Genomic DNA, 13,033 nt, shown 5'->3' on the forward strand with positions numbered 1-13,033 from the left:
TCAATATGTGACCCAGTCACATCATGCAATAAGAATCTCAGAATAGAAACTTAATAGAGTTAGATAATGGACTTTTCCTAAACCAGAGTCAAACATTTGACTTTACTATCCTTATGGACTTTTAGGTAAATTTGGTAGCTTCGCAACCAATGCCCTTCCTTTGGCAACATAAACATATGGACTCTTTGGAAACGGTACACGGGACTATCACAAACTTATCCTTTCTCTTTACCATTTTGTCAACCGAGTTGACTATGGCCAATCCCTTTCAATTGGGAAAAGAAAGTTTTTCTGGACTTCCAATGTTACCATTGTCAACATCCATGGAAGTTTGGGAAGTTGATCTTCCAATCAAAATTTGCTTTACCAATGTTCCAAATCATTGCTGATTCAGCATCATCAAGCAAATAGGTAAGATCATTATGTTGGGTTTTGAGCAATCTAACACTTCCTAAGTGTGCATGCAACCCTAATAAACCTTGGATCTATGTTTGTCTAAATACATGCAAAATAATAATTTTCCAAGGTTTATAACCTATCTAACATGGCATGGGGAACATTTCAACATAAAAGAGTTAGAAGAGATTACATACCTTTGTTGTGTTGGGTTCTTAGGAGTTTGAGGGCCAAGCACCAATAGTGTGAATGCCTCAAATGGAATCACAAACACCACAAACTCTTGGAAAACTTTGAGAGAGTATACACACTCTTGTATTTTCGGCCACACACATGCACACACACACTAGAACACTAGCTTTCTCTTAGGCTTTCTTAGGCTCTCTTTCATGCTCCATAAGCATGCTTATATAGTATGCATGGTTAGGGTGCAACCCTAATAACCCATGTCTTTTCCTATTCCAAGGATCCATGGGTTAAAAGCTCCATGGATCATCCATGGACTTCCACATAAGCCTAGCCCATTAACAAATGAGTATTAGCCCACACTATATAAAACAAATAGCCCATAATTTAATTAGTATTCCTTTTAATCTCTAAATTAATCCATAATTAATTTAAGACTAAAACTAATTAAATAACGTAACTTCATATTAATATATTATAACTCATAATATATTAATAAACATATGTGTATAACTCTCATAAAATTATCCATAATAGTTTGGATGAGATGCAACCCAAATGGACCATGCCGGTCGGGTCAAGTATATACCAAATAAGTTATGGACTTAGACACCTTATCCAACAGACTCCCACTTGGATAAGTCTAATAACTATATTTGCCTATAACTTCAGGAACCAACCAAGAATCGTAGCTCTCGAAAACTCCCGCGAACAATGAAGACTCTGTCGAACTATGAAGCGTCATTTTAGATAAGTGATCACATAATCCTCTGTTCTCATGATATCAGCCGGACAAACACATGGAACTATGTCTTGCTTATTGTCTAGCAGTTGTTTCTCGATTATCCGATTTGTTTGACGAAGAACTTCACTGAACACATCGGTTTAGTTCTGACCAGGCCTGGTATATGGGTCAACACAAAATCATCGAGGGGCCCGGATATCGCTTCTATTTCTAGAAGGAACAGATAAACTTCGACTGATATGCTTGTTCTACTACTTATTGAATTGTACACAAAGGCACGTTTTATAACATCAAGTTACTGATGCGTTTACGTGCAATCAATGCACAACCAACTCATAGGTAACAACTCATATCTCTAGGTTTAAAGATTTATATGATGTTATCGTCTCACGATCACTCGAGATAAATTCCATGAAGTGATACAAGTGAGCGTGGGTTTATACCAATACTCATAACTTATGAGTACTCATGAATGTTGCAGCAACCATTGCCATGCCTAAACACCTTTAAGGCATCTACAAACCCAATTCATGACAATCTTGATTCATACCTACTTCCGACGTATGATCGATTGTGGAGGTTTGAACAAATTAATTATTCTGGAAGTCAAAACATGCAAAACTGAAACAATAGTAAATAATTGACAATGATAGTAACACTTTACTCATAAATAAATCACAAATTTTATTCATCATCAAACGTCGATTACATTTTACAAGTTTCAGGAAAACTATCTAATCTGTAAAACTAATATCGTCCCTCAGCCCGATGCGTCTCGCATGCTGAAAATGCTTAACCCTCGTCAGTCCCTTCGTAAGGGGATCTGCAGGATTCTCATCTGACGATATCCTCCTTGTCACAAGGAGTCCTTCTTCAATCTTGTGCCTTATGAAGTGATATTTTCTGTCAATGTGTCGGGATCTGCCATGATCTCTTGGTTCCTTGGCTAAGATAACCGCAGCATTGTTGTCACAGAAAATCTCTATAGGTTCCTTAATAGCTGGTACAACTCCAAGGTCTCCGATGAAGTTCTTTAGCCATATCGCCTCCTTCGCTGCTTCACTCGCTGCTATATACTCTGATTCACAAGTCGAATCAGCCACCGTCTCCTGCTTGGAACTCTTCCAAGAAATTGCCCCTCCATTTAAGGTAAAGATCCAGCCCGACTGAGAGCGGAAATTATCCCTATCAGTCTGAAAACCAGCATCACTATACCCTAATATTCTCAAGTCATCACTGCCACCAAGGGTAAGGACCCAATCCTTAGTCCTCCGCAGGTACTTGAGAATGTTCTTTACCGCGGTCCAATGAGCCTTGCCAGGGTTCCCCTGATACCTGCTGACCATGCTCAAAGCAAATGCCACATCAGGACGGGTACAAGTCATAGCATACATGATCGAGCCAACTGCGGAAGCATATGGTAATTGGCTCATCTCAGCTATCTCAGCCTCTGTACTCGGACTCTGAGTCTTACTCAGTTTGGTATTGCTTTGGATCGGTAAATCTCCTTTCTTGGAATTCTCCATGTTGAACCTTTTCAACACCTTATCCAAGTAGATACTCTGACTAAGTCCAATTAGTCTTCTACTCCTTTCTCTTAATATCCTTATCCCTAGGATATAGGTAGCCTCCCCTAGGTCCTTCATAGCAAAGCACTTCCCAAGCCAGGACTTAACCTCCTGCAAGGTTGGGATGTCATTTCCTATGAGTAGTATGTCATCCACATACAGTACCAAGAAGCTAACTATACTCCCACTAGCTCTGACATACACGCAAGACTCATCTTCGCTTTTCAAGAAGCCAAACTCTTTTACCTTCTCATCAAAACAAAGATTCCAGCTACGAGATGCTTGTTTTAATCCATAAATGGATTTCTTAAGCTTGCATACTCTATTAGGGTGCTCTGCATTGACAAAACCCTCTGGCTGATTCATGTACACATCCTCAGCCAACTTTCCATTAAGGAAAGCGGTTTTGACATCCATTTGCCATATTTCATAATCATGAAATGCTGCAATGGCTAACATAACCCTAATAGACTTAATCTTGGCCACCGGCGAGAAGGTTTCATCATAATCAATACCTTGAGTTTGAGTAAAACCCTTCGCAACCAGTCGAGCCTTATAAGTATGCACTTTTCCTTCCATGTCGGTCTTCTTTTTGAAGATCCATTTGCACCCGACTGTTTTACGGCCTGGTACATTGTCAACCAAGTTCCAAACTTGATTGTCATACATGGACTGTATCTCGCTGTCCATAGCCTCCTTCCATTTAGCAGACTCCGGGCCTGCCATGGCTTCCTTAACACTGCTAGGTTCATCCAAATTTACTAGTGTACTATCACTAATAAACGTATCACCTTCCGTAGTAATATGAAAACCATAATAAAACGAAGGTGTGTTCCTAACCCGTGTGGAACGTCTCGGAGGTACAGACTCGTCAGCTGGATCAACAGGAGTTTCTTCCTCAGGTTGATTGCTAGTGTCTGAGGTTCCTTCACCAATTGATTCTTGAATTTCTTCAAGATCAATCTGCCTCCCACTGTCTCCTTGGCTTATAAATTCTTTCTCGCGAAAGATCCCTCTTCGTGCTACAAAGACCACATTCTCACTGGGTCTGTAGAAAAGGTAACCGAAGGATTTCTGTGGGTAGCCGATGAAAATACACCTTTCACTTCGGGGTTCAAGCTTATCATGAGTTTCACGCCTCACGAAGGCTTCGCAACCCCAAATTTTGATGTGGTCCAAATTGGGAACCTTCCCAGTCCACATCTCATGAGGTGTTTTGGTAACCTTCTTTGTAGGGACTAGATTAAGGATATGGGCGGCAGTCTCTAAGGCATACCCCCAAAAAGAGATTGGTAACGAAACTCGACTCATCATAGAGCGAACCATGTCCAACAAGGTACGATTACGCCTCTCAGCTACACCATTCAGCTGTGGTGTCCTGGGAGGAGTCAATTGTGAGACAATCCCACACTCCTTAAGATAGTCAAGGAACTCGGTACTAAGATACTCACCACCTCGATCGGATCGAAGCATCTTAATGTTCCTGCCCAATTGATTTTCTACTTCCTGTTTGAATTCCTTAAACCTTTCAAAGGTTTCGGACTTGTGTTTGATCAAGTAGACATACCCATATTTACTATAATCATCAATAAAAGTCACATAATACCGATTAGCGTCCCTTGTGGCGGTTTTGAATGGCCCACATACATCAGTATGTATTAGGTCCAACAAACCTTCACCCCTCTCACAAGTTCCAGTGAAGGGTGATTTTGTCATTTTTCCAAGTAGACAAGATTCACAACTATCATCTGATTTGAGGTCAAATGATTCCAAGACTCCACTCTTTTGGAGTTGGTCTATGCGTTTCTTGTTTACATGTCCAAGACGACAATGCCACAATGATGCTTTATCTAGGCTAGTAGAAGAATCAATATACAACACATTATTTCCTAAGTTGTCTACAATCGACACAGTTTCATACACGCCATCACAAGGTAATGCTTTAAAATAAAACACATTATTAAAGAAAGCATTAATACCACCACATTCATTATCAAACGAAAAGGTAAAACCTTGTTTGTACAAAGCATGAAAAGAAATAATATTCCTCGCCATTTCAGACGAGTATACACATTTATTCAAATCTAATTTTAACCCATTATTAAGCAACAAAGTATAAACTCCAATCTTGGAGACAGGTGAAGCCTTCCTATTCCCCATGATTAAGTTTATCTTCCCGTGCTCCACATCCTCACTTCTTCTTAGGCCCTGCAAATCAGAACATATGTGAATACCACATCCTGTATCAAGCACCCAAGAGTTAGAATATGTTGAGTAATTAGACAATATAGTGTAAATACCTGCATAGGTGGGTTTCACTTTCCCATCCTTTAGATCCTGCAAGTACTTAGGGCAGTTTCGCTTCCAGTGTGCCTTTTCATGGCAATAAAAGCATTCAGCATCCTTTGGAATGGCAGAAGGAGTGACAGAACCGTTCTTAGTCTTGGATGAGGAGCCTTCAAGAGACTTTCCCTTGGTACCCTTCGAAGGGTGCTTCCTCTTTTTCCCTTTGCCTTGCCCAATAGCTAAAACAGGGGTAGAAGTTGGAGTAGGAGTAGTAGAGGTAACAACCGCTTTACCCTTAAGACCGGTTTCAGCGGTCTTCAAGAGTCCTTGAAGCTTGCTGAGGGTAACTTCCTCCTTGTTCATATGATATGTCATTCGAAAATGATCATAACAAGAAGGCAAGGAGTGCAAAATGATGTCAATTGCTAACTCCTCGGGGATGTTAACATTCAGCTTCAGCAAACGGTCCACATACCTTTGCATCTTTTGCATGTGGCCCGTGACGGATTCACCGTCCTTCATGCGGGTAGTTATTATGGAGGAGATTATTTCATACCGCTCCTGACGAGCACTCTGATGGTACCTTTCCATCAAGTCTTGGTGCATCTCAAAAGGGTAGAAATCTTCATATGACTTTTGGAGCTCGGCTGTCATCGTGGCCATCATGATACATGCCACCTTAGTAGCATCTCTCTCATGAGTCCTGAATTCAGCGATCTCCTCAGGAGTAGCAGTAGACTCATCAAGTTCTTTTAACTCCTTATCGAGGACATATTCCTTGTCCTCGTAACGAGTAACCATCCTGATGTTCCTAATCCAATCCATGAAGTTGGAACCATCAAAGATGACCCTCCCACAAAGATTCATGAGAGAGAAAGAACCAGTTGGGTTAGAGCCTGAAGCATTAGTGTTGGAAGACATCTGAAAGAAGAAAGTAAGTTTAGATTAGATATTTAGGATCCTTAATAAGACACCCAAATGTAATATTAAGGCTAGGATCCAATCACAATATATTACACTTAGAAGAGGGATGCCGTAATCTAAGTAATAATATATTTGAAAGGTAGGCGAATGACGATTCACCAATTTCCACCATGAAAACGAAATGATTAATTAGGTTTAATTGGATTTGAAATTCCTAGATTCTTTTGAGATTCATTGAACTTTTCAATGGCATGTTTCAATCTCGATTGTGCCCTTCAAGTTTTGTGACTGGGATGCCGAGGATCACAAAACAAGGTGTGAATAACCATGCTAACTCACTTGGTACTCCTAATATTATCACCTAATCAATGTGCCGGTTAACCACACACGCTCCATTGATCTATGACAACATTAAGTTACCCTTCGTGATCCTTACTAGTCTAATTAGTGTGCCGGTTAACCACACACGCTCCACTAACGACTTGGTAAGGTACAAAGTGTGAATTCCATGGATTAGCACCATGTTCACATTTTCCTAAAATAACTAAGATTGGGAATTAAAAGAGTTTAGTTATTTTATAATATTCATTATACTTTTAATGAGGATTTAAAGTCGTTGTTCTACCCGTTCGGCTAACGATCCTCCACCGATCAAGCAAGCGGTGGGTGAGAGTATACACCCATTAAGTCGCCATTTTATAGGCAACAACCTTATACCCACCTTATAGACCGACTTCGTGAATGAGGCCTACTAACGGTAAAACGACTTATTCTTATACATATATATAATAATTAACCATTAATGTTATAAATAGTATAAGGGTTGAATTTTAACTATTAAAACTCTAAGGTTTGGAATTAAAGTTTATTAAAGTGTGTGAAACTTTACAAATTCCAAAACTTGAGGACAAGTTTTGTAACTTTGCAAAACTCTTCATTTCATAACTTATGAATTAAAGGTTCATAAAAATGAAGACTCTTCATTTTCATGTAACTTATGTGTTTTAAGTGTGTGTTAAATGAAAGTGACCTTTGGTAATCCATAACTTGAGGACAAATTATGGACTCCATTAAAACACATAAATGATTAAGAATTAATTCTAAACAATTCAGCAAATAATTCCTATCATTTTCTAAATTCATAAGAACATGAACATGATCATCAAAAATTCAAGAGTTATATGAACACATAAAATCATGGATTTTTGATATATGCTATTGTAAATGGATTAGAACAACCATTACACCAACTAAAATAAGTTTTACAACACCAAAACAATTTAGGGTAATGTTTCCAGTCCATTTCCAGCAGCAAAAGTCGAGATTCTGCATTCTTTCGATCCTACTCGCCGAGTGCACGAACGGACTCGTCGAGTAGGTTGAAGTTTGCCTTGGACTCGGCGAGTCCCCCCAATGGACTCGGCGAGTCTAGCATGCAGACAGCAACGATTTCGACTTTTTTCACTATTTTGCATCAAGTATCAAACAAGCAAGCCTAGGCTCTGATACCACTGTTGGGTTTTGAGCAATCTAACACTTCCTAAGTGTGCATGCAACCCTAATAAACCTTGGATCTATGTTTGTCTAAATACATGCAAAATAATAATTTTCCAAGGTTTATAACCTATCTAACATGGCATGGGGAACATTTCAACATAAAAGAGTTAGAAGAGATTACATACCTTTGTTGTGTTGGGTTCTTAGGAGTTTGAGGGCCAAGCACCAATAGTGTGAATGCCTCAAATGGAATCACAAACACCACAAACTTTTGGAAAACTTTGAGAGAGTATACACACTCTTGTATTTTCGGCCACACACATGCACACACACACTAGAACACTAGCTTTCTCTTAGGCTTTCTTAGGCTCTCTTTCATGCTCCATAAGCATGCTTATATAGTATGCATGGTTAGGGTGAAACCCTAATAACCCATGTCTTTTCCTATTCCAAGGATCCATGGGTTAAAAGCTCCATGGATCATCCATGGACTTCCACATAAGCCTAGCCCATTAACAAATGAGTATTAGCCCACACTATATAAAACAAATAGCCCATAATTTAATTAGTATTCCTTTTAATCTCTAAATTAATCCATAATTAATTTAAGACTAAAACTAATTAAATAACGTAACTTCATATTAATATATTATAACTCATAATATATTAATAAACATATGTGTATAACTCTCATAAAATTATCCATAATAGTTTGGATGAGATGCAACCCAAATGGACCATGCCGGTCGGGTCAAGTATATACCAAATAAGTTATGGACTTAGACACCTTATCCAACACATTATGGGTCATGTCGTGATCTGTCATCAGGGAGTGACCAAGTCAACAACCAGCTACTTTGAGACTTCGACACCCGACTCTCCCAGCCTGTCAATATGTGACTTAATCTCCAAGACCTAAGCACATATAGACTTTGTTTGCCAATAGGGATTGAGTGACTAAGAAACTTATCAGGTTTTGAAACTTGTGGGATAGGGAGATTTATTGGAGGAGATGGAGGAAGTGAAGTATGATTTCCAGTCCCACTAATGCACAACAAAGGGATTGATCATTCACCTTGGTTGCCATTTAAGATATCATGTTTATTAGGAAGCTTCTTCCTAAAGATTTGGGAAGACCATAGCTGTCTAAACAAGACATCTGTAATGGGAGAAATTCAAGGTCGTTGATTTAAAGTCCTTAATATAACACCTAATATGAAATATTAAGGCTAGGACCCAATAACCTATTTATAACTGGAAGAGGGATGCCGTAATCCAAATTATAAAATAGTTAAAGGTAGGTAAATGATGATTTACCAATTTCCACCATGAAAAATGAAATATAATTAAGTTTTAATTGGATTTGAAACTCCTAGATCTTTTGAGATACATTGAACTTTCAATGGCATGTTTGAATCTTGATTATGCCCTCTCAAGTTTGTGACTGGGATGCCGAGGATCACAAATAAGGTGTGAATAACCATACAAATTGACTTGGTACCCTCAACAATATTACCTAATCGATGTGCCAGTTAACCACACATGCTCCACCGATCTATAATAAAGTCAAGTTACCCTTTGCCACTCTTACTAGTCCATGTTAGTGTGCCGGTTAACCACACACACTCCACTAACGACTTGGTAAGGTACAAAGTGTAATTTTATGGGCTAGCACCAATTTCACATTTTCCTAAAGTAACTAAGATTGGGAATTTATATTGTATAGTTACTTTATAATTCATTATACTTTTAATGAGAATTTTAAAGTCGTATCCTATCCGTTCGGTTAACGACCCTCCACCGATCAAGGAAGCGGTGGGTGAGAGTGGACACCCATTAAGTCATCATTTTATAGGCAACAACCTTATACCCCACTTATAGATCGGCTTCGTGAATGAGGCCTACTAATGGTAAGAATGACATATTCTTATACATATCTATATAATAAAATTATAATAATAGTATAAGTGTTGATTTTAAACTTTTTTAAAAATATAAGGTTTAATTTTGGAATTAAAGTGTAAGGCTTTTCAAATTCCAAAACTTGAGGGCAAGAATTGAAACTATTCCAAGTCTCTTGAATTTGTAACTTATGAGTTTTAATGGTTCATAAAAATGAAGACTCTTCATTTTATGAAACCTCTTTAGTTCTTTAATCACAATTTAAAGAAGTGACTTTTGGTTATCCATAACTTGAAGACAAGTTATGGACACCATTATTGCCATTAAGATCATGAATTAAACACACATGGAGGTTACACACAATTCCTATGATCTTCTAAAAACTCATAAGAACAAAAATTCATGTCAAGCAATTTCAAGAAATCATATAAACATATACAATACTTGAAAATTGATAAAAGCCATGTAAAATGGGTTAACATAATCATTCTCATTTTGAAAAACAGATTTTACAAGTCCAAAACAGATTGGGATAATGATTTTAATCCATTTCCAGCAACAAAACACGAAATGCTGCCCAGCTCGCTCCTACTCGTCGAGTGCAAGATCCTACTCGACGAGTAGGATGAATTTATTCATGGACTCGGCGAGTCCTCCCCATGAACTCGGCGAGTCCAGTCGTCAGTGAGCAGATTTTTTGATTTTCAAGTAGTTTTGCATCAAGTATACAGAAAACAATCCTAGGCTCTGATACCGGTGATGAGTTTTGAGCATTCTAACACTACCTAAGCGTACATGCAACCCTAATAACCTTGAATCTAAGTTTTCTATATATACATGCAAATTTCTTTTTCAAGGTTATTTCCTAACTAGCATGGCATGGGGATTACATAAAACATAAAAACTAGTAGAAATACATACCTTGTTGTTGCTTGGATTCCTTCAAGACTTTGTGAGCCTAGCACCCCAAATGTTGTGCCTCAAATGCTTCACACAACACCACAAAACTTGGAATAACTTGAGAGAATACTTCTTGCACTCAAAATCGGTTATGCCCTCTCTAGTATCCCCCTTGTGCCAGTTGTGGATGCTATAGGGTTTCTTTTATAGTGTGTCATAATTAGGAGTTACAAATGTAAACCCTAAATGTCATGACTCTTCATTTCTCGTGACCCATGGGTTTGTAACTCCCATGGACTATCCATGGAGCTCCATATGGTTATAACCAAACCCATAAACCATGGATCATTAATCCACCATTAAAGAATTGATGATTGTCATAATCAACCCTATATATTTAATTAGTCTCAGTTTGATCACCAAATTAATACTAGATTAATACTTGACCAATACTAATTAAATAATACTATTATTAATATATTAGAACTTATAATCACAAGTGTACTTTCTCTCATTTTGTCTATCCAAGAATTGCAATGCCATGCAACCCAAATGGACCATGCCGGGTCAGGTCAAGTACATACCGAATAAAGTTATGGACTTAGACACTATATCCAACACTTCCTTCCTTTCAATGGACCTTCTTTCCTTTCCAAAGCTTCCAATCTATCACAAACACACTCAAACTCAACAATAGGGATAGCGTTAATAGGGGTAATGTTCTGAGAGTGATAGAGGTGAGGTTGGGGGCACATAAGTGTGTTTAAATAGGGTGCAAACCCTTAAAATTAGGGTTTCATCCAGACAGGTGGGCTCGCCGAGTCTAGACTATGGACTCGTCGAGTAGCCAACTCAAATGCGTGATCGTCCCGTCTCTACTCGACGAGTCGGGCTACAGACTCGTCGAGTACCCCTTCAGAAAAGAAAATACTTTATTTGAATTACATACCAGAAATGGGGCGTTACAACTCTCCCCCACTTATCTTAGACTTCGTCCTCGAAGTCTGTCGTTGCTGTTGCTAAAAATAACTCTGGGTAATGCTCCCTCACTAGCTGAACCACCTTGTTCCTCAAGGTCTTTGTGTTCCGATCTAAGATCGCAACTGGTCTCTTGATATAATTCAGACTTCTATCAAATTGAATATCCTCCAAGGGTACAACTGCTGACTCGTCCACCAAACATTTTCGCAACTGAGAAACATGGAAAATGTTGTGGATCTGGCTAAGCTCTGCCGGAAGATCCAACCGATAAGCAACCCGACCCACCCGGACCAAAACCCTAAAAGGGCCAATAAACCTGGGACCCATCTTGCCCCTCTTCCAAAACCTGATAACACCTTTCCAGGGTGATACCTTCAGGAGGACCATATCGCTCACCTGAAATTCTAAGTCCGAACGCCTTTTATCGGTGTAATTCTTCTGCCTACTCTGCGCACTCTGCAGTCTGCTACGAACATGCTAGATCAACTCTTTGGTCTTGAGCACCACTTCAGTGCTCCCAATGACTCGTTGACTGACCTCTCCCCAACAAATCGGGGTCCTGCAGTTCCTTCCGTATAGCATCTTGAAAAGAGGACGGTCAATGCTAGTGTGGTAACTGTTGTCATATGAAAATTACACTAGTGGAAGATACGTATCCCAACTACCCCCGAAGACTAGAACACATGCTCGGAGCATGTCATCGAGAGTCTGAATTGTCCTCTCGCTCTGCCCATCCGCCTGAGGGTGGAAAGCGGTGCTAAAATGAAGACGAGTCCCCATCTCTTCATGAAACCGCTTCCAAAATCTGGATATAAAACGGATGTCCCGGACTGACACTACTGATACAGGCACTCCATACTCTGCCACAACCTCTCGCACATAAATATCGGCGAGCTTCTCAGCCGATATGATCACCTTGATCGGTATAAAATGAGCACTCTTCGTCAATCGATCCATAATAACCCAAATCGAATCCACTCCACGCGTGGTCCTGGGAAGCTTAGTGATAAAATGCATGGTGATATCCTCCCATTTCTATACTAGAATATCTAAGGGTTACATCTTGCTGTGGGGCCTTTAGTGTTCTGCCTTGACCTTCCTGCAGGTCAGGCATCTCTCCACATACCAGGCGACATCCTGGTTCATGAAGGACCACCAATAATCGGGTCGGAGATCTCTATACATCTTTGTCACCCCTGGGTGGATGGAAAATCTAGACTTATGGGCCTCGTCCATCAATACCTGCTGTACTCCACCCCAGTACGGTACCTAAACTCTCCCATGAAGGGTCAACAATCCCCATCTGTCATAATCAAAAGAAGCTACTCGGCCCATGATCCTTTCATAGTTTTGTCTCTCCTCCTTGAGGCCCTCAACCTGTGCCTCCGTGATCCGCTCCAACAGTGGAGTAATCACTTTCATCCTCAAGCATATATCCCTGATCGGGGCCACTGCCATCTTGCGGCTCAAGGCGTCCGCCATTACCTTGGCCTTCCCCGGGTGATAAAGGATTTCACAGTTGTAATACTTCACCACATCTAACCACCGATGCTGCCTCATGTTAATTTTCAGCTGGTCTATGAGGTATCTCAGACTCTTGTGATCCATGTAGATGGTAAAACGGACCCCAAAGAGGTAATTGATGAGT

This window comes from Lactuca serriola, chromosome 2 (genome assembly GCF_051521515.1).
Source record: "Lactuca serriola cultivar US96UC23 chromosome 2, Lser_US96UC23_V15, whole genome shotgun sequence".
NCBI lineage: Eukaryota > Viridiplantae > Streptophyta > Magnoliopsida > Asterales > Asteraceae > Lactuca > Lactuca serriola.